The 23,245-nt window shown below is 46.5% G+C and overlaps 1 long non-coding RNA gene across 1 annotated transcript; it reads right to left on the bottom strand.

The window, feature by feature from the left end:
• Positions 1–723: 723 nt before the first annotated feature.
• LOC129843413 (uncharacterized) lies at positions 724–19,799 on the bottom strand. Its single transcript, XR_008757832.1, has 7 exons — positions 19,712–19,799; positions 18,657–18,748; positions 17,742–17,872; positions 17,016–17,178; positions 16,495–16,687; positions 16,283–16,321; positions 724–831 (listed from the first exon to the last, which is right to left on the bottom strand). It is a non-coding gene; the product is annotated as an uncharacterized LOC129843413 (long non-coding RNA).
• Positions 19,800–23,245: the final 3,446 nt, after the last annotated feature.

Consider the following 23,245-nt stretch of genomic DNA (forward strand, 5'->3'; position numbering starts at 1 on the left):
GTCTCGGCGGATTCAGTTTGTCACTCAGTCAGGAGAGTTGCATCAGCACCTGGCTGGGTACCAACTTCCTACAGCACATTGTCTCGGCGGATTCAGTTTGTCACTCAGTCAGGAGAGTTGCATCAGCACCTGGCTGGGTACCAACTTCCTACAGCACATTGTCTTGGCGGATTCAGTTTGTCACTCAGTCAGGAGAGTTGCATCAGCACCTGGCTGGGTACCAACTTCCTACAGCACATTGTCTCGGCGGATTCAGTTTTAAAAAGGAAAAAGGCTCTAAATACTTTTGTTTGAGATTTCAAAATTCTGACAAATGAACAGTGTAAAATACAAACATTCCGGAAAAGTCAGGGAAGGAGGAGGACAGATTTTTGATGGTCAGATTTTTTAATTTACAAAATCAAACAAACAGGGAGGCGGACAGGCAGGAAGAGGGACAGACGGGCAGACAGGCAGAAAGAGGGACAGACGGGCGGACAGGCAGGAAGAGGGACAGACGGGCGGACAGGCAGGAAGAGGGACAGACGGGCGGACAGGCAGGAAGAGGGACAGACGGGCGGACAGGCAGGAAGAGGGACAGACGGGCGGACAGGCAGAAAGAGGGACAGACGGGCGGACAGGCAGGAAGAGGGACAGACGGGCGGACAGGCATTCAGACACGTAGAAATACGGGTACAGTATAGTTCCCTGGGGTACAAAAATATCAAATGTACATTCAGAGTTATCTATGCTGCTCTCACTTTCACTTTCTGTTCCTGACACATACTCATCTTCTGTTATTTCGATGCTGCTGATTGAGTCTTCAGAATCATATCCAAGCATTTGTTTGAGCTGAAATCATAAAATCAAATCAGAATTGACACATGTTTTACTGAATAGATTGTCTGATCACTGAAAACCTGACCTGTTTTACTCCAACATATCAACTCTTACATACTAAACCAATAGCTGTACAATCATGTCCTGATGATTTGTAATCATTCCATTACCTATTTTGTAGGCTAATGCTCAGTACACACCCACAATCCCATGGGGCAGAAAGAGCCAAAGAACCCTTTTAGGTTCTAGATAGCGGTGTATAAAAAGGAATCCACAGATGTTGTCCTGAGCAGTTAACCCACTGTTCAGGAGCTGACTAAGGGGAGGGTAGCTGACTGATGGACATTCAGCATGAAACATATCCAATGGGGTGGGGGCAGGCAAAAGTGTTTACAAAACATGAGTCTTATTTACAATAAAGAGGACTCCAAAATTACACAATATATTATTTAGAATTCATTTCAATTGGGCATAAAATAAATCAGAAACAACCAAAACAAACTACAAATGTATCCAACAAGTTTGTAGAGTCACAAGCTTGATGTAGCCATTGATTGTAATAAAGGATACATACTAAGTAAGGGTAGGCCTAATCCTCTCAAGAGAGTATGAGAGTTTAGGAAGGAGATCATTGCATTTCTCTGCAATTGCCGCCACAACAAACCCAACACATACTGGTGTAAATGATTACCGGGTCCTGTCAATACTGGTGTAAATGATTACCGGGTCCTGTCAATACTGGTGTAAATGCTTGATGAGGAGTTTGTAGCTGTATCAATCACTTTAACGTGGGACTACAGAGGAGGATAAAACAGTTATTGACATCATCAATCACTTGGACTTAACGTGGGACTACAGGGGAGGGATAAAACAGTTATTGACATGATTCAAAAATGGACTGCTTTACTTTTATCCTCTGATTTGAGCCCCCCAAAACCTTTTCCCTACACACAGGTAACTATAGAAGGCTGGCTGGACAATACAGTGGGTAATTATAGAAGGCTGGCTGGACAATACAGTGGGTAACTATAGAAGGCTGGCTGGACAATACAGTGGGTAATTATAGAAGGCTGGCTGGACAATACAGTGGGTAACTATAGAAGGCTGGGCTGGACAATACAGTGGGTAATTATAGAAGGCTGGCTGGACAATACAGTGGGTAACTATAGAAGGCTGGCTGGACAATACAGTGGGTAATTATAGAAGGCTGGCTGGACAATACAGTGGGTAACTATAGAAGGCTGGCTGGACAATACAGTGGGTAACTATAGAAGGCTGGCTGGACAATACAGTGGGTAATTATAGAAGGCTGGCTGGACAATACAGTGGGTAACTATAGAAGGCTGGCTGGACAATACAGTGGGTAACTATAGAAGGCTGGCTGGACAATACAGTGGGTAACTATAGAAGGCTGACTGGACAATACAGTGGGTAACTATAGAAGGCTGGCTGGACAATACAGTGGGTAACTATAGAAGGCTGGGCTGGACAATACAGTGGGTAACTATAGAAGGCTGGCTGGACAATACAGTGGGTAACTATAGAAGGCTGGGCTGGACAATACAGTGGGTAACTATAGAAGGCTGGGCTGGACAATACAGTGGGTAACTATAGAAGGCTGGCTGGACAATACAGTGGGTAACTATAGAAGGTTGGCTGGACAATACAGTGGGTAACTATAGAAGGCTGGGCTGGACAATACAGTGGATAACTATAGAAGGCTGGCTGGACAATACAGTGGGTAACTATAGAAGGCTGGGCTGGACAATACAGTGGGTAACTATAGAAGGCTGGCTGGACAATACAGTGGGTAACTATAGAAGGCTGTCTGGACAATACAGTGGGTAACTATAGAAGGCTGGCTGGACAATACAGTGGGTAACTATAGAAGGCTGTCTGGACAATACAGTGGGTAACTATAGAAGGCTGGCTGGACAATACAGTGGGTAACTATGAAGGCTGGGCTGGACAATACAGTGGGTAACTATAGAAGGCTGGGCTGGACAATACAGTGGGTAACTATAGAAGGCTAGCTGGACAATACAGTGGGTAACTATAGAAGGCTGGGCTGGACAATACAGTGGGTAACTATAGAAGGCTGGGCTGGACAATACAGTGGGTAACTATAGAAGGCTAGCTGGACAATACAGTGGGTAACTATAGAAGGCTGGGCTGGACAATACAGTGGTTAACTATAGAAGGCTGGCTGGACAATAGAGTGGGTAACTATAGAAGGCTGGCTGGACAATAGAGTGGGTAACTATAGAAGGCTGGCTGGACAATACAGTGGGTAACTATAGAAGGCTGGCTGGACAATACAGTGGGTAACTATAGAAGGCTTGGCTGGACAATACAGTGGGTAACTATAGAAGGCTGGCTGGACAATACAGTGGGTAACTATAGAAGGCTGGCTGGACAATACAGTGGGTAACTATAGAAGGCTGGCTGGACAATACAGTGGGTAACTATAGAAGGCTGGCTGGACAATACAGTGGGTAACTATAGAAGGCTGGGCTGGACAATACAGTGGGTAATTATAGAAGGCTGGCTGGACAATACAGTGGGTAACTATAGAAGGCTGGCTGGACAATACAGTGGGTAACTATAGAAGGCTGGCTGGACAATACAGTGGGTAATTATAGAAGGCTGGCTGGACAATACAGTGGGTAACTATAGAAGGCTGGCTGGACAATACAGTGGGTAACTATAGAAGGCTGGCTGGACAATACAGTGGGTAACTATAGAAGGCTGGCTGGACAATACAGTGGGTAACTATAGAAGGCTGGCTGGACAATACAGTGGGTAATTATAGAAGGCTGGCTGGACAATACAGTGGGTAACTATAGAAGGCTGGCTGGACAATACAGTGGGTAACTATAGAAGGCTGGCTGGACAATACAGTGGGTAACTATAGAAGGCTGGGCTGGACAATACAGTGGGTAATTATAGAAGGCTGGCTGGACAATACAGTGGGTAACTATAGAAGGCTGGCTGGACAATACAGTGGGTAATTATAGAAGGCTGGCTGGACAATACAGTGGGTAACTATAGAAGGCTGGCTGGACAATACAGTGGGTAACTATAGAAGGCTGGCTGGACAATACAGTGGGTAACTATAGAAGGCTGGCTGGACAATACAGTGGGTAACTATAGAAGGCTGGCTGGACAATACAGTGGGTAACTATAGAAGGCTGGCTGGACAATACAGTGGGTAACTATAGAAGGCTGGCTGGACAATACAGTGGGTAACTATAGAAGGCTGGCTGGACAATACAGTGGGTAACTATAGAAGGCTGGCTGGACAATACAATGGGTAACTATAGAAGGCTGGCTGGACAATACAGTGGGTAACTATAGAAGGCTGGCTGGACAATACAGTGGGTAACTATAGAAGGCTGGGCTGGACAATACAGTGGGTAATTATAGAAGGCTGGCTGGACAATACAGTGGGTAACTATAGAAGGCTGGCTGGACAATACAGTGGGTAACTATAGAAGGCTGGCTGGACAATAGAGTGGGTAACTATAGAAGGCTGGCTGGACAATAGAGTGGGTAACTATAGAAGGCTGGCTGGACAATACAGTGGGTAACTATAGAAGGCTGGCTGGACAATAGAGTGGGTAACTATAGAAGGCTGACTGGACAATATACAGTGGGTAACTATAGAAGGCTGGCTGGACAATACAGTGGGTAACTATAGAAGGCTGGGCTGGACAATACAGTGGGTAACTATAGAAGGCTGGCTGGACAATACAGTGGGTAACTATAGAAGGCTGGCTGGACAATACAGTGGGTAACTATAGAAGGCTGGCTGGACAATACAGTGGGTAACTATAGAAGGCTGGCTGGACAATACAGTGGGTAACTATAGAAGGCTGGCTGGACAATACAGTGGGTAACTATAGAAGGTTGGCTGGACAATACAGTGGGTAACTATAGAAGGCTGGGCTGGACAATACAGTGGGTAACTATAGAAGGCTGGGCTGGACAATACAGTGGGTAACTATAGAAGGCTGGCTGGACAATACAGTGGGTAACTATAGAAGGCTGGCTGGACAATACAGTGGGTAACTATAGAAGGCTGGCTGGACAATACAGTGGGTAACTATAGAAGGCTGGGCTGGACAATACAGTGGGTAACTATAGAAGGCTGGCTGGACAATACAGTGGGTAACTATAGAAGGCTGGGCTGGACAATACAGTGGGTAACTATAGAAGGCTGGCTGGACAATACAGTGGGTAACTATAGAAGGCTGGCTGGACAATACAGTGGGTAACTATAGAAGGCTGGGCTGGACAATACAGTGGGTAACTATAGAAGGCTGGCTGGACAATACAGTGGGTAACTATAGAAGGCTGGCTGGACAATACAGTGGGTAACTATAGAAGGCTGGGCTGGACAATACAGTGGGTAACTATAGAAGGCTGGCTGGACAATACAGTGGGTAACTATAGAAGGTTGGCTGGACAATACAGTGGGTAACTATAGAAGGCTGGGCTGGACAATACAGTGGATAACTATAGAAGGCTGGCTGGACAATACAGTGGGTAACTATAGAAGGCTGGGCTGGACAATACAGTGGGTAACTATAGAAGGCTGTCTGGACAATACAGTGGGTAACTATAGAAGGCTGTCTGGACAATACAGTGGGTAACTATAGAAGGCTGGCTGGACAATACAGTGGGTAACTATAGAAGGCTGGCTGGACAATACAGTGGGTAACTATAGAAGGCTGGGCTGGACAATACAGTGGGTAACTATAGAAGGCTGGCTGGACAATACAGTGGGTAACTATAGAAGGCTGGCTGGACAATACAGTGGGTAACTATAGAAGGCTGGGCTGGACAATACAGTGGGTAACTATAGAAGGCTGGCTGGACAATACAGTGGGTAACTATAGAAGGCTGGCTGGACAATACAGTGGGTAACTATAGAAGGCTGGGCTGGACAATACAGTGGGTAACTATAGAAGGCTGGCTGGACAATACAGTGGGTAACTATAGAAGGTTGGCTGGACAATACAGTGGGTAACTATAGAAGGCTGGGCTGGACAATACAGTGGATAACTATAGAAGGCTGGCTGGACAATACAGTGGGTAACTATAGAAGGCTGGGCTGGACAATACAGTGGGTAACTATAGAAGGCTGGCTGGACAATACAGTGGGTAACTATAGAAGGCTGTCTGGACAATACAGTGGGTAACTATAGAAGGCTGGCTGGACAATACAGTGGGTAACTATAGAAGGCTGGCTGGACAATACAGTGGGTAACTATAGAAGGCTGGCTGGACAATACAGTGGGTAACTATGAAGGCTGGGCTGGACAATACAGTGGGTAACTATAGAAGGCTGGGCTGGACAATACAGTGGGTAACTATAGAAGGCTAGCTGGACAATACAGTGGGTAACTATAGAAGGCTGGGCTGGACAATACAGTGGGTAACTATAGAAGGCTGGGCTGGACAATACAGTGGGTAACTATAGAAGGCTAGCTGGACAATACAGTGGGTAACTATAGAAGGCTGGGCTGGACAATACAGTGGTTAACTATAGAAGGCTGGCTGGACAATAGAGTGGGTAACTATAGAAGGCTGGCTGGACAATACAGTGGGTAACTATAGAAAGCTGGCTGGACAATACAGTGGGTAACTATAGAAGGCTGGCTGGACAATACAGTGGGTAACTATAGAAGGCTTGGCTGGACAATACAGTGGGTAACTATAGAAGGCTGGCTGGACAATACAGTGGGTAACTATAGAAGGCTGGCTGGACAATACAGTGGGTAACTATAGAAGGCTGGCTGGACAATACAGTGGGTAACTATAGAAGGCTGGCTGGACAATACAGTGGGTAACTATAGAAGGCTGGCTGGACAATACAGTGGGTAACTATAGAAGGCTGGGCTGGACAATACAGTGGGTAACTATAGAAGGCTGGCTGGACAATACAGTGGGTAACTATAGAAGGCTGGGCTGGACAATACAGTGGGTAACTATAGAAGGCTGGCTGGACAATACAGTGGGTAACTATAGAAGGCTGGGCTGGACAATACAGTGGGTAACTATAGAAGGCTGGCTGGACAATACAGTGGGTAACTATAGAAGGCTGGCTGGACAATACAGTGGGTAACTATAGAAGGCTGGCTGGACAATACAGTGGGTAACTATAGACGGCTGGGCTGGACAATACAGTGGGTAACTATAGAAGGCTGGCTGGACAATACAGTGGGTAACTATAGAAGGCTGGGCCGGACAATACAGTGGGTAACTATAGAAGGCTGGCTGGACAATACAGTGGGTAACTATAGAAGGCTGGCTGGACAATACAGTGGGTAACTATAGAAGGCTGGCTGGACAATACAGTGGGTAACTATAGAAGGCTGGCTGGACAATAGAGTGGGTAACTATAGAAGGCTGGCTGGACAATAGAGTGGGTAACTATAGAAGGCTGGCTGGACAATACAGTGGGTAACTATAGAAGGCTGGCTGGACAATAGAGTGGGTAACTATAGAAGGCTGACTGGACAATATACAGTGGGTAACTATAGAAGGCTGGCTGGACAATACAGTGGGTAACTATAGAAGGCTGGGCTGGACAATACAGTGGGTAACTATAGAAGGCTGGCTGGACAATACAGTGGGTAACTATAGAAGGCTGGCTGGACAATACAGTGGGTAACTATAGAAGGCTGGCTGGACAATACAGTGGGTAACTATAGAAGGCTGGCTGGACAATACAGTGGGTAACTATAGAAGGCTGGCTGGACAATACAGTGGGTAACTATAGAAGGTTGGCTGGACAATACAGTGGGTAACTATAGAAGGCTGGGCTGGACAATACAGTGGGTAACTATAGAAGGCTGGGCTGGACAATACAGTGGGTAACTATAGAAGGCTGGCTGGACAATACAGTGGGTAACTATAGAAGGCTGGCTGGACAATACAGTGGGTAACTATAGAAGGCTGGCTGGACAATACAGTGGGTAACTATAGAAGGCTGGGCTGGACAATACAGTGGGTAACTATAGAAGGCTGGCTGGACAATACAGTGGGTAACTATAGAAGGCTGGGCTGGACAATACAGTGGGTAACTATAGAAGGCTGGCTGGACAATACAGTGGGTAACTATAGAAGGCTGGCTGGACAATACAGTGGGTAACTATAGAAGGCTGGGCTGGACAATACAGTGGGTAACTATAGAAGGCTGGCTGGACAATACAGTGGGTAACTATAGAAGGCTGGCTGGACAATACAGTGGGTAACTATAGAAGGCTGGGCTGGACAATACAGTGGGTAACTATAGAAGGCTGGCTGGACAATACAGTGGGTAACTATAGAAGGTTGGCTGGACAATACAGTGGGTAACTATAGAAGGCTGGGCTGGACAATACAGTGGATAACTATAGAAGGCTGGCTGGACAATACAGTGGGTAACTATAGAAGGCTGGGCTGGACAATACAGTGGGTAACTATAGAAGGCTGTCTGGACAATACAGTGGGTAACTATAGAAGGCTGTCTGGACAATACAGTGGGTAACTATAGAAGGCTGGCTGGACAATACAGTGGGTAACTATAGAAGGCTGGCTGGACAATACAGTGGGTAACTATAGAAGGCTGGGCTGGACAATACAGTGGGTAACTATAGAAGGCTGGCTGGACAATACAGTGGGTAACTATAGAAGGCTGGCTGGACAATACAGTGGGTAACTATAGAAGGCTGGGCTGGACAATACAGTGGGTAACTATAGAAGGCTGGCTGGACAATACAGTGGGTAACTATAGAAGGCTGGCTGGACAATACAGTGGGTAACTATAGAAGGCTGGGCTGGACAATACAGTGGGTAACTATAGAAGGCTGGCTGGACAATACAGTGGGTAACTATAGAAGGTTGGCTGGACAATACAGTGGGTAACTATAGAAGGCTGGGCTGGACAATACAGTGGATAACTATAGAAGGCTGGCTGGACAATACAGTGGGTAACTATAGAAGGCTGGGCTGGACAATACAGTGGGTAACTATAGAAGGCTGGCTGGACAATACAGTGGGTAACTATAGAAGGCTGTCTGGACAATACAGTGGGTAACTATAGAAGGCTGGCTGGACAATACAGTGGGTAACTATAGAAGGCTGGCTGGACAATACAGTGGGTAACTATAGAAGGCTGGCTGGACAATACAGTGGGTAACTATGAAGGCTGGGCTGGACAATACAGTGGGTAACTATAGAAGGCTGGGCTGGACAATACAGTGGGTAACTATAGAAGGCTAGCTGGACAATACAGTGGGTAACTATAGAAGGCTGGGCTGGACAATACAGTGGGTAACTATAGAAGGCTGGGCTGGACAATACAGTGGGTAACTATAGAAGGCTAGCTGGACAATACAGTGGGTAACTATAGAAGGCTGGGCTGGACAATACAGTGGTTAACTATAGAAGGCTGGCTGGACAATAGAGTGGGTAACTATAGAAGGCTGGCTGGACAATACAGTGGGTAACTATAGAAAGCTGGCTGGACAATACAGTGGGTAACTATAGAAGGCTGGCTGGACAATACAGTGGGTAACTATAGAAGGCTTGGCTGGACAATACAGTGGGTAACTATAGAAGGCTGGCTGGACAATACAGTGGGTAACTATAGAAGGCTGGCTGGACAATACAGTGGGTAACTATAGAAGGCTGGCTGGACAATACAGTGGGTAACTATAGAAGGCTGGCTGGACAATACAGTGGGTAACTATAGAAGGCTGGCTGGACAATACAGTGGGTAACTATAGAAGGCTGGGCTGGACAATACAGTGGGTAACTATAGAAGGCTGGCTGGACAATACAGTGGGTAACTATAGAAGGCTGGGCTGGACAATACAGTGGGTAACTATAGAAGGCTGGCTGGACAATACAGTGGGTAACTATAGAAGGCTGGGCTGGACAATACAGTGGGTAACTATAGAAGGCTGGCTGGACAATACAGTGGGTAACTATAGAAGGCTGGCTGGACAATACAGTGGGTAACTATAGAAGGCTGGCTGGACAATACAGTGGGTAACTATAGACGGCTGGGCTGGACAATACAGTGGGTAACTATAGAAGGCTGGCTGGACAATACAGTGGGTAACTATAGAAGGCTGGGCCGGACAATACAGTGGGTAACTATAGAAGGCTGGCTGGACAATACAGTGGGTAACTATAGAAGGCTGGCTGGACAATACAGTGGGTAACTATAGAAGGCTGGGCTGGACAATACAGTGGGTAACTATAGAAGGCTGGCTGGACAATACAGTGGGTAACTATAGAAGGCTGGCTGGACAATACAGTGGGTAACTATAGAAGGCTGGCTGGACAATACAGTGGGTAACTATAGAAGGCTGGCTGGACAATACAGTGGGTAACTATAGAAGGCTGGGCTGGACAATACAGTAGGTAACTATAGAAGGCTGGCTGGACAATACAGTGGGTAACTATAGAAGGCTGGGCTGGACAATACAGTGGGTAACTATAGAAGGCTGGCTGGACAATACAGTGGGTAACTATAGAAGGCTGACTGGACAATACAGTGGGTAACTATAGAAGGCTGGCTGGACAATACAGTGGGTAACTATAGAAGGATGGGCTGGACAATACAGTGGGTAACTATAGAAGAATGGCTGGACAATACAGTGGGTAACTATAGAAGGCTGACTGGACAATACAGTGGGTAACTATAGAAGGCTGGCTGGACAATACAGTGGGTAACTATAGAAGGCTGGCTGGACAATACAGTGGGTAACTATAGAAGGCTGGCTGGACAATACAGTGGGTAACTATAGAAGGCTGGCTGGACAATACAGTGGGTAACTATAGAAGGCTGGCTGGACAATACAGTGGGTAACTATAGAAGGCTGGCTGGACAATACAGTGGCTAACTATAGAAGGCTGGCTGGACAATACAGTGGGTAACTATAGAAGGATGGCTGGACAATACAGTGGGTAACTATAGAAGGCTGGGCTGGACAATACAGTGGGTAACTATAGAAGGCTGGCTGGACAATACAGTGGGTAACTATAGAAGGCTGGGCTGGACAATACAGTGGGTAACTATAGAAGGCTGGCTGGACAATACAGTGGGTAACTATAGAAGGCTGGCTGGACAATACAGTGGGTAACTATAGAAGGCTGGCTGGACAATACAGTGGGTAACTATAGAAGGCTGGCTGGACAATACAGTGGGTAACTATAGAAGGCTGGCTGGACAATACAGTGGGTAACTATAGAAGGCTGGCTGGACAATACAGTGGGTAACTATAGAAGGCTGGCTGGACAATACAGTGGGTAACTATAGAAGGCTGGGCTGGACAATACAGTGGGTAACTATAGAAGGCTGGGCTGGACAATACAGTGGGTAACTATAGAAGGCTGGGCTGGACAATACAGTGGGTAACTATAGAAGGCTGGCTGGACAATACAGTGGGTAACTATAGAAGGCTGGGCTGGACAATACAGTGGGTAACTATAGAAGGCTAGCTGGACAATACAGTGGGTAACTATAGAAGGCTGGGCTGGACAATACAGTGGGTAACTATAGAAGGCTGGCTGGACAATACAGTGGGTAACTATAGAAGGCTGGGCTGGACAATACAGTGGGTAACTATAGAAGGCTGGCTGGACAATACAGTGGGTAACTATAGAAGGCTGGGCTGGACAATACAGTGGGTAACTATAGAAGGCTGGCTGGACAATACAGTGGGTAACTATAGAAGGCTGGCTGGACAATACAGTGGGTAACTATAGAAGGCTGGGCTGGACAATACAGTGGGTAACTATAGAAGGCTGGCTGGACAATACAGTGGGTAACTATAGAAGGCTGACTGGACAATACAGTGGGTAACTATAGAAGGCTGGCTGGACAATACAGTGGGTAACTATAGAAGGATGGCTGGACAATACAGTGGGTAACTATAGAAGGCTGGCTGGACAATACAGTGGGTAACTATAGAAGGCTGGCTGGACAATACAGTGGGTAACTATAGAAGGCTGGCTGGACAATACAGTGGGTAACTATAGAAGGCTGGCTGGACAATACAGTGGGTAACTATAGAAGGCTGGCTGGACAATACAGTGGGTAACTATAGAAGGCTGGCTGGACAATACAGTGGGTAACTATAGAAGGCTGGGCTGGACAATACAGTAGGTAACTATAGAAGGCTGGCTGGACAATACAGTGGGTAACTATAGAAGGCTGGGCTGGACAATACAGTGGGTAACTATAGAAGGCTGGCTGGACAATACAGTGGGTAACTATAGAAGGCTGGCTGGACAATACAGTGGGTAACTATAGAAGGCTGGCTGGACAATACAGTGGGTAACTATAGAAGGCTGGCTGGACAATAGAAAAGGTCAAGGCAGAAAAATGGCAAAAGAAAGTTGGCTAAGCTGTCAGTTTTCAGTTAAACTGAAAGTGAACTTTTCAACATGACTTGATGAGTTTAGTCTCCCCACAAAGGTGATTTTTTAAATTTGTTTTACCTTTATTTCACTAGGCAAGTCAGTTAGGAACAAATTCTTATTTTAAATGACAGCCCCTGAACAGTGGGTTAACTGCCTTGTTCAGGGGCAGAACAACAGATTGTTACCTAGTCAGCTCGGGGATTCGATTTTGCAACCTTTCAGTTACTAGTTCAACGTTCTAACCACTAGGCTACCTGCCTCTAACCACTAGGCTACCTGCCTCTAACCACTAGGCTACCTGCCTCTAACCACTAGGCTACCTGCCACCCCACTGCAGTTTGACGCAGTTTGTTAGGGCCCTTTTCTATACTGATGTGGGGGGAGATGTTTCTGTGAAATCTGACTTATTTTATTTAGTAAATATTTTCTTAACTCTATTTCTTGAACTGCATTGTTGGTTAGGGGCTTGTAAGTAAGCACCTGTTGTATTCGGCGCATGTGACAAATAAAACTTGATGTTGATTCACACGGGACTAGTACTTTCAGGAGACCAAAAAACATGAGGTTATTCTGGTTGGAATTAAAGATGACTGACATGGCAGATTTAGACAGGACAAAAATTACATATATGGTGTTTCGTGCTCGTGCACATAATTACATTACCCGACCTCCCCCAGTAAATCGAATCTCATCCGAATAGTGTATAATACGGCCTGACCTACAGCCAAGGCCGGTCGTTGCCGTTCTGCCTCCATAAGGATCGTCTCTGACTGTGAGGCTGACCTACAGCCAAGGCCGGTCGTTGCCGTTCTGCCTCCATAAGGATCGTCTCTATGACTGTGAGGCTGACCTACAGCCAAGGCCGGTCGTTGCCGTTCTGCCTCCATAAGGATCGTCTCTATGACTGTGAGGCTGAGCTGCAGCCTTCTATATTCGAGGAGACATAAAATGGAATTTGCTATTCACTTTCTGAAAAGATAAGATGTTTAAACCCTGACAGCTTTTAGGGAAGCAGTTGTGACCTTCTGTTGTTGGGTTAAGCAACGGACGAGTAGCCAGCAGTTGTGACCTTCTGTTGTTGGGTTAAGCAACAGACGAGTAGCCAGCAGTTGTGATCTTCTGTTGTTGGGTTAAACAACGGACGAGTAGCCAGCAGTTGTGACCTTCTGTTGTTGGGTTAAACAACGGACGAGTAGCCAGCAGTTGTGACCTTCTGTTGTTGGGTTAAGCAACGGACAAGTAGCCAGCAGTTGTGACCTTCTGTTGTTGGGTTAAACAACGGACGAGGAGCCAGCAGTTGTGATTTTCTGTTGTTGGGTTAAACAACGGACGAGTAGCCAGCAGTTGTGACCTTCTGTTGTTGGGTTAAACAACGGACGAGTAGCCAGCAGTTGTGACCTTCTGTTGTTGGGTTAAACAACGGACGAGTAGCCAGCAGTTGTGACCTTCTGTTGTTGGGTTAAACAACGGACGAGTAGCCAGCAGTTGTGACCTTCTGTTGTTGGGTTAAACAACGGACGAGTAGCCAGCAGTTGTGACCTTCTGTTGTTGGGTTAAACAACGGACGAGGAGCCAGCAGTTGTGATTTTCTGTTGTTGGGTTAAACAACGGACGAGTAGCCAGCAGTTGTGACCTTCTGTTGTTGGGTTAAACAACGGACGAGTAGCCAGCAGTTGTGACCTTCTGTTGTTGGGTTAAACAACGGACGAGTAGCCAGCAGTTGTGACCTTCTGTTGTTGGGTTAAACAACGGACGAGTAGCCAGCAGTTGTGACCTTCTGTTGTTGGGTTAAACAACGGACGAGTAGCCAGCAGTTGTGACCTTCTGTTGTTGGGTTAAACAACGGACGAGTAGCCAGCAGTTGTGACCTTCTGTTGTTGGGTTAAACAACGGACGAGTAGCCAGCAGTTGTGACCTTCTGTTGTTGGGTTAAACAACGGACGAGTAGCCAGCAGTTGTGACCTTCTGTTGTTGGGTTAAACAACGGACGAGGAGCCAGCAGTTGTGATTTTCTGTTGTTGGGTTAAACAACGGACGAGTAGCCAGCAGTTGTGACCTTCTGTTGTTGGGTTAAACAACGGACGAGTAGCCAGCAGTTGTGACCTTCTGTTGTTGGGTTAAACAACGGACGAGTAGCCAGCAGTTGTGACCTTCTGTTGTTGGGTTAAACAACGGACGAGTAGCCAGCAGTTGTGACCTTCTGTTGTTGGGTTAAACAACGGACGAGTAGCCAGCAGTTGTGACCTTCTGTTGTTGGGTTAAACAACGGACGAGTAGCCAGCAGTTGTGACCTTCTGTTGTTGGGTTAAGCAACGGACGAGTAGCCAGCAGTTGTGACCTTCTGTTGTTGGGTTAAACAACGGACGAGTAGCCAGCAGTTGTGACCTTCTGTTGTCGGGTTAAGCAACGGACGAGTAGCCAGCAGTTGTGATCTTCTGTTGTTGGGTTAAACAACGGACGAGTAGCCAGCAGTTGTGACCTTCTGTTGTTGGGTTAAACAACGGACGAGTAGCCAGCAGTTGTGTCCTTCTGTTGTTGGGTTAAACAACGGACAAGTAGCCAGCAGTTGTGACCTTCTGTTGTTGGGTTAAACAACGGACAAGTAGCCAGCAGTTGACACATACATTTCTCTGTGTCAGTCAGGCCTCTGAGTGGAAAGGTCACTTTTGAAAGTACCATGCTTTGATTCATAAGCACGTCTAAGATCGAATCATTTGCTAACAGCAACAGTTTTGTTGAAACAGGAAATATGATAAGAATGCACAGAGAATTAAAAAATACAAATTTAATAGACTGGTGATTTTATCAGTGCAATCAGATGGAAATTGTGATGTTATTGACATCGAATTAATATACTAACCAGCAGGTGTTAAACTGTGTATAATTTGTAGCGTTGTATAGGTCTATGAATTGTGCTGTTATTATACTAATTATGTTCTGGTCTGCCGACTATTAGCTCAGAAAGAAATTGGCCCGACGGCCAAACCTAGTCGCCGACCCCTGATCTAATGCATTGTTTACATCTGGGGGCCGACTGTATACAGGAATTCATTGGCAAAAACGTGTCGTCCTTAGCAGACACAAAAATACAAACATTAGGAGTTATTGCATTGTGCTAGTTAATTATTACAGAGAACAATCACTGTATGGAGCCCCTGTCCTGCTATCAGCCTGTGATGTGTGTGTTGTAAAGTGCCTTTCTGACGGGCTCTGATGCTCTGCCACAGCCCCTGTCCTGCTATCAGCCTGTGATGTGTGTGTTGTAAAGTGCCTTTCTGATGGGCTCTGATGCTCTGCCACAGCCCCTGTCCTGCTATCAGCCTGTGATGTGTGTGTTGTAAAGTGCCTTGCTGATGGGCACAACGGTAATAGGTAGTATACGGGGATATTGAAGCCCGGTGGGTTACCGGTGTATCCCTGTGTACTACCTACTGCTGTTTTGCCTTTGAGCAAGGGACTTCACCCCTAAGTGCTCTGCTCTGCCACAGCCCCTGTTCTGCTCCCAGCCTGTGACCAACAGGCAGAACAGTCAGACATCTCTGCAGTAAGAGACTGTGTTTGTAGAAACTGACACACCCCTGGATGCTGACACATAATCAACATTTTTAAAACACGGAAAAATCCCCTCAAATCAACTCAGGTTTTGGCCGAAAATGTGATCTAATGCATTGTATACATCTGGGGACCTACTGTATAAGAAAGCACACAGGAAATGCCTGGTGTAGCGTTTAGTTTTGAACATCCTATTCTGGTCAGATGCAGGACTGAACTTTTCAGGAGAAGAGCAAATCCCTCATGAGTTGGGCTACTAAATGAGCCCACAAGAGCCTAACTACTGAGTTCTTATTGATAAGGTTTTTATTTCATATATTTCAATGTATTGTATATTTAGTTAACTCTTGATGTATGTAACAAGTGCACTGCATTCCAGTGCAATTGATGTTAGACTATAAATGTGTATTTGTGAAAGTGAAATAGTAAATGTGATAATAGAAAAAAATAAACTCATATTGATCTATGACTTTAGTAAAGTTCTTACCATAGGTTTTGGGCTGGACGACAATTCAGTTTTGATGACCTGAATCAAGTGAACCAAGACAACAATTAGACATCAATTACATCTTAGTAGTAAAGAGACACTGTCTGCATCACAACATATTGCATGACAGGGTAGTGAATTGCTCATCATCCCGGCTCTTCCAAGATGGGTGGTAATTTCATTTAGCATCTTTAAAAAAAAAAGTTCCTCACCTGTGTTCTCCATGGCCAGTCTGAATCACCGTAACTATAAGTCAACTCTTCGCCAGCTGCAATATCTCGAGTCGCGAAGAGGCACAAGTGTGGCTCATCGTTTGCTTGTATGGCCTTCATTTTGAGATTGAGTCTTTAGTGATCATCATTAACGAGTCTCCCAAGGGAGGAGTCTTCTTCAGATGCATCAATGCTGCATAGAAACATAACATGTCACAGTTTAATGAAGATATTGCAGCACAGGGTTTCTATTTCAGAAAAGGGGCAGAAAAGTCCCTAACTGTTGTTTAAAAAAGGAGTGCAGATGCTCTGATAGCGAACCAGTTGGTTTGAAGACTAATATTGTTCCTTACTGTTTAGGTCAGGGACACGGTCAAATTAGGATCTGGGCCTGAGATAGGCCTACAGTGCATATTGTGCCACCAACCATTTAAATGTCTGTCTTCATTTTAATGTTGTTGCTTTTTTTAGATCTCAAAAGGCATTAATATGTTTATTTTGTTCTCATCAATCCTACTTACCACCATGTTCTTCCTTTCCATTGGAAATCGAAAAGAAACACCTTTGCAGAATCATTGTACTGATCAGCTCGGACCTCGCCCTCCTGTTGTGTAAGCAGTTCACCTCGGTACTCCACAACAAAGTCTCCTTTGGATATGAATTCAGTGGCAAAAACTCCCCGTCCTTAGCAGACACAAAATACAAACATTGGGAGATATTGCATTGTGCTTGTCAATTATTACAGAGAATAATCACTGTCTGGAGGTCCACTCCGGTCACATGATCACCCCATTCAACTTGCCAAGCTTCTCCAAAAACAACTGTTCTCATAAAATGACCTCACACTGTCTAAAAGTGATCTCACACATATCACTGCCAATCAAAATGAGGTTCAGGTGTGCAGCAGGGGGTTTAGGGAGGGGGATGCGCTGCTCTGTCTTTCAAGAGGCTAGATTCAGTTGTCACTCTTACTTTGTCTTCTAAACCAATGATTGGTTTTCAAGGTGGGCCTTTTCAGGTGGAAGGAGATTTCAGATGGAGCATCGTGTGACTGTAGTGGACCTTTAAGAATCCTATGACCATAATACAAAGACATGGCTATTCCTTTAAACCTTTTTTCCTGGGTGACTGTGCCCATATATCCCAATTCACTGTTTCCCACTAACCTCTAAAATGTACATCTGATTCATCTAATTCATAGCTGTCATATTTAGGACTGTCAGAAATATATTCAATCTTCACCTTACCTTTAAAGATATTGATAAAACGCTGGTAAAGTACTGGTTTATCAATGTTTGATCTGATGTGATGCTCTGCATCCTCCATGGGCCGGAGCCGCCTGGAAGATCTCTCCGTCAGGCCAACTCAAATCCTTAATCTGTGGAATAAAGCAGACATTATAAACTGGGTAGTTTGGGTCCTGGATGTTGATTGGCTGAAACTGTGGTATATTTAAGAAATAAGGCACCTCGGGGGTTTGTGGTATATGGCCAATATACCAAGGTTAAGGGCTGTAACCAGGCAGGCACTCCGCGTTGCCTCTTACGTAAGAACAGTCCTCAACCTTTGTGCTTTACTGCTTAACTATACCAAGGCTGTCAGACAATCAACATTCATGGCTTAACCTACAATTTATAAGAGACATAATGTATGTTTGTTAGATGACTACAAAACAAGCACGTTAGAAGCAGTAAAAAATTCCATCTGTGACTTTCCCTCTTCCACTCTGCTATGAGATGCAAGGTGGGGTGCACAACACCTGGTTTCCAGCCAGCCAACTTTAGCTCGCTAAACTAACACCATCTAATGTTATCAAACTGCTACCTACTCAAGTTCATCTATGGGGATCACGTGTCCCATTTAGCTGTCTATGCATGTTACTTATAACCACACTGATAGAATTGACTGAAATAGCCATAAAATATCAGTCTCTTTATCAACAGTTATGTTAACTAATCAAGCTACCCGCCCAAATGTCAACAACATTGTCTCACTAGTGCATTAGCTAGATAGTGAGCGAACATTAGCACTAGCAACAAACAAGCTAACTAGGCTAACATAGTTCATAAACCAATACAACGATTTATGGTGGTGGAATTGTACTACGGCATGAAAATAACTTTCCATATCATTTCAATTCTTGAAAATATGATATTGCTCACCTTTCTTTTAGGAACAGCGGGGACCTGCAGATGGGCCGCCCCGTGTTACCGGACGAGCTTCTCCAGATGACAGTGATTTTCCCTCTCTGGCTCTGCGCGGTAAAGTGGAGTGGGGGAGGGGAATCACAACGTGGGGACAGAGATAGTCATATAGGGGACGTGTCACCACAGTGGTGTGTGTGCATCTGTCAAGGCGCTGGAATCCTATACAATCGACATGACTGATGTTGATATTTCACTTGTGTAGTAAGTATTCTATAGACCTAAGAAATAGGCTAATACATTGCAAAATGAATGCATTTCCCTCGGCCTATAGGTCATAGGAAACTTCATGACACCAAAATGTACATTTTAAGGATTCAGAAATTGTATTGATTGATCCAGAAACGCATAGGAATAAGGTGAATAGGCCTTGGCTATTTTCTGACATAGGAAGGGCTGGCTTACCTGGGCTATTGCCCCTGGGCCCCGGAGAAATAAAAAAATATACAGTATGTAGTATATATTTATGTTTTACTGCAACCGCCAACCACAGGGGGATTCAGGAGCCCACTCTCAATGAGTGTAGAGGCCTGCTGCTGCGGACACTTTGTTATTTGTCAGATGGGGAGGAGAGGAGGTAGGGGGGACACTTGTTTAATTAATTGATTAATAAAAATATATAAACTGCATAATAAATAAATGTGACTAGTAAAATGTGTGATTCAGGAGCTGGGACCAAGCCCGTAGGGGACCCAAGGGGCAAAACAAATACAAAATAAATACTTTTTACAATTATTATTATTTTTTTAATCCAACCACAGGAGCCCGCTCTCAATGTTTAAAATACAACAGATCATAATTTAGCCAAAGAGGATCAATAGTTTCTACAAAAATAACTATCAAAAAGACATACAGTACATGTACTGTATCTGCCAAAATAAAAGAAACACCAACATAAAGTGTATTAAACGCATAGTTAAAATGAAATGAAATCAAATTTTATTTGTCAACTGCATCAAACACAACAGGTGTAGGCATTACCTTGAAATGCTTACTTACAAACCCTTACTTACGTAAGCCTAGGAGTTGACGTCCCGATGGATAGGGATCAACCCGTAACGCTCGTAGTCGACATTGTCACACTGAACCCTTTCACGATGACTCACGTTTTCGGAAGATGTCTAATCCGTAGGAGCTCCCTCTGTCTTTCAAAGCAGCTTCCGCAAGCTCCTTCTCGCAACGGAACATACGTTCCCTGGACACGCTCGCGGTGGCTCTCGTCATCTCCCTTCTCGGTCCTATCGGATAGCCCAAGGTGTCTGTACTATCAAGCGTTTCATGTCTGGTTCACGATACCAACGTGCTTTATACTTACAAAGTGCGCAGCTTATGAGCCGAGCCTCCAGCATGGTCTGGATGCTGTTCAGAGCCTTATGTTGTCTGTGTAGCAACAGGCTGAGACAGGCTAACAACCCTGAGCAACCTAAACAGAGGTGGTGGTTATTACCACTACTACCAGGACGACAGTGATACCAAGGTTCAGGCACGTGTGGTTAAGCTCTCCAATCTCAAACGCAAAGCCATCGACGTGACCACAGACGTGATTGTTGCGGAAACCCTTCTGTGCTGACAAACTGCCTGGGAGCTCCTCAGTGGTGAAACTCCTCCTCCTTCAATCAGTGGTGAACCAGGTGGAACAGGCAATCTGGAAGATGTGTGTGCGTGCGTGCGTACGTGTGTGTTTGTACTCCAAGCCTGTCCTTTGGCCATGGATTCGTTAAATTAAATAAAAAAATACAAAAACATTTAATTAACGTCAAACAACATTATCATCGTGGTCTGTTCTAAGCTAGGCACTGACACACACACACACACACGAAGAAAGGTCTTCAGACTAAACTTTGTTGACAGGAACTACGCTCTAGCGCCCCCACAAAGCCTAACGTCTCTCCCTTCATCCCTTCATCCCTGTATCTTCCTCTCTCTGTCATCTCTCTTACTCCCTCTGTCATCTCCCTTCATCCCTGTATCTTCCTCTCTGTCATCTCTCTTACTCCCTCTGTCATCTACCTTCATCCCTGTATCTTCCTCTCTGTCATCTCTCTTACTCCCTCTGTCATCTCCCTTCATCCCTGTATCTTCCTCTCTCTGTCATCTCCCTTCATCCCTCTGTCATCTCCCTTCATCCCTCCATCTTCCTCTCTCTGTCATCTCCCTTCATCCCTCCATCTTCCTCTCTCTGTCATCTCCCTTCATCCCTCCATCTTCCTCCCTCTGTCATCTCCTTTCATCCCTCCATCGTCCTCCCTCTGTCATCTCTCTCCATCTTCCTCTTCCTCCCTCCATCTTCTCTCTCAGTCCCATTCAAACCTCCAGCAACATCTTACCATCTTTCCCTCTATCTCTCTCTTTCCCTCGTCATCTGTCTCTCCATCCTTCTGTCTCCTTCCATCCCTCTCCCCCTCCATCCTTCTGTCTCCTTCCATCCCTCTCCCCCTCCATCCTTCTGTCTCCTTCCATCCCTCTCCCCCTCCATCCTTCTGTCTCCTTCCATCCCTCTCCCCCTCCATCCTTCTGTCTCCTTCCATCCCTCTCCCCCTCCATCCTTCTGTCTCCTTCCATCCCTCTCCCCCTCCATCCTTCTGTCTCCTTCCATCCCTCTCCCCCTCCATCCTTCTGTCTCCTTCCATCCCTCTCCCCCTCCATCCTTCTGTCTCCTTCCATCCCTCTCCCCTCCATCCTTCTGTCTCCTTCCATCCCTCTCCTCCTCCATCCTTCTGTCTCCTTCCATCCCTCTCCCCCTCCATCCTTCTGTCTCCTTCCATCCCTCTCCCCCTCCATCCTTCTGTCTCCTTCCATCCCTCTCCCCCTCCATCCTTCTGTCTCCTTCCATCCCTCTCCCCCTCCATCCTTCTGTCTCCTTCCATCCCTCTCCCCCTCCATCCTTCTGTCTCCTTCCATCCCTCTCCCCCTCCATCCTTCTGTCTCCTTCCATCCCTCTCCCCCTCCATCCTTCTGTCTCCTTCCATCCCTCTCCCCCTCCATCCTTCTGTCTCCTTCCATCCCTCTCCCCCTCCATCCTTCTGTCTCCTTCCATCCCTCTCCCCCTCCATCCTTCTGTCTCCTTCCATCCCTCTCCCCCTCCATCCTTCTGTCTCCTTCCATCCCTCTCCCCCTCCATCCTTCTGTCTCCTTCCATCCCTCTCCCCTCCATCCTTCTGTCTCCTTCCATCCCTCTCCTCCTCCATCCTTCTGTCTCCTTCCATCCCTCTCCCCCTCCATCCTTCTGTCTCCTTCCATCCCTCTCCCCCTCCATCCTTCTGTCTCCTTCCATCCCTCTCCCCCTCACTCCTCAGGGGACATATGTATCTTCATCTCTCAACATGCTTCCTCAACTCTCTCCATCTTTCTTCCTTCAAAACCTGTAATCCCCCCTCTCTTTATATCCCTCCATCTCCCCCTTCATCTCTCCATCTCCCCCTTCATCTCTCCATCTCCCCCTCCATCCCTCCATCTCCCTCTTTCATCCTTCCATCTTCCCGTCTCCCCCTCCATCTCCCCTCCATCCTTCCATCTCTCCCTCCATCCTTCCATCTCTCCCTCCATTCTTCCATCTCCCCCTCCATCCTTCCATCTATCCCTCCATCCTTCCATCTCCCCTCCATCCTTCCATCTCTCCCTCCATCCTTCCATCTCCCACTCCATCCTTCCATCTCTCCCTCCATCCTTCCATCTCCCCCTCCATCCTTCCATCTCCCCCTCCATCCTTCCATCTCTCCCTCCATCCTTCCATCTCTCCCTCCATCCTTCCATCTCCCCCTCCATCCATCCATCTCCCCCTCCACCCTTCCATCTCTCCCTTCATCCTTCCATCTCCCCTCCATCCTTCCATCTCCCCCTCCATCCTTCCATCTCCCCCTCCATCCTTCCATCTATCCCTCCACCCTTCCATCTCCCCCTTCATCCTTCCATCTCCCCCTCCATCCTTCCATCTCCCCCTCCATCCTTCCATCTCCCCCTCCCTCCTTCCATCTCCCCCTCCATCCTTCCATCTCTCCCTTCATCCTTCCATCTCCCCTCCATCCTTCCATCTCCCCCTCCATCCTTCCATCTCCCCCTCCATCCTTCCATCTCCCCCTCCATCCATCTCTCCCCCTCCCTCCTTCCATCTCCCCCTCCATCCTTCCATCTCCCCCTCCCTCCTTCCATCTCCCCCTCCATCCATCCATCCATCTCTCCCCTCCATCCTTCCATCTCTCCCTCCATCCTTCCATCTCTCCCTCCATCCTTCCATCTCCCCATCCATCCTTCCATCTTCCCCTCCATCTCCCCCTCAATCCTTCCATCTCTCCCTCTATCCTTCCATCTCCCCCTCCATCCTTCCATCTCCCCCTCAAGCCTTCCATCTCTCCCTCCATCCTTCCATCTCCCCCTCAATTCATCCATCTCCCCCTCCATCCTTCCATCTCTCCCTCCATCCTTCCATCTCCCCCTCAATTCATCCATCTCCCCCTCCATCCTTCCATCTCCCCCTCCATCTCCCCCTCAATCCTTCCATCTCTCCCTCCATCCTTCCATCTCCCCCTCAATTCATCCATCTCCCCCTC

The sequence above is a fragment of the Salvelinus fontinalis genome, unplaced genomic scaffold (assembly GCF_029448725.1).
Source record: "Salvelinus fontinalis isolate EN_2023a unplaced genomic scaffold, ASM2944872v1 scaffold_0132, whole genome shotgun sequence".
In the NCBI taxonomy this organism is placed as follows: Eukaryota; Metazoa; Chordata; class Actinopteri; order Salmoniformes; family Salmonidae; genus Salvelinus; species Salvelinus fontinalis.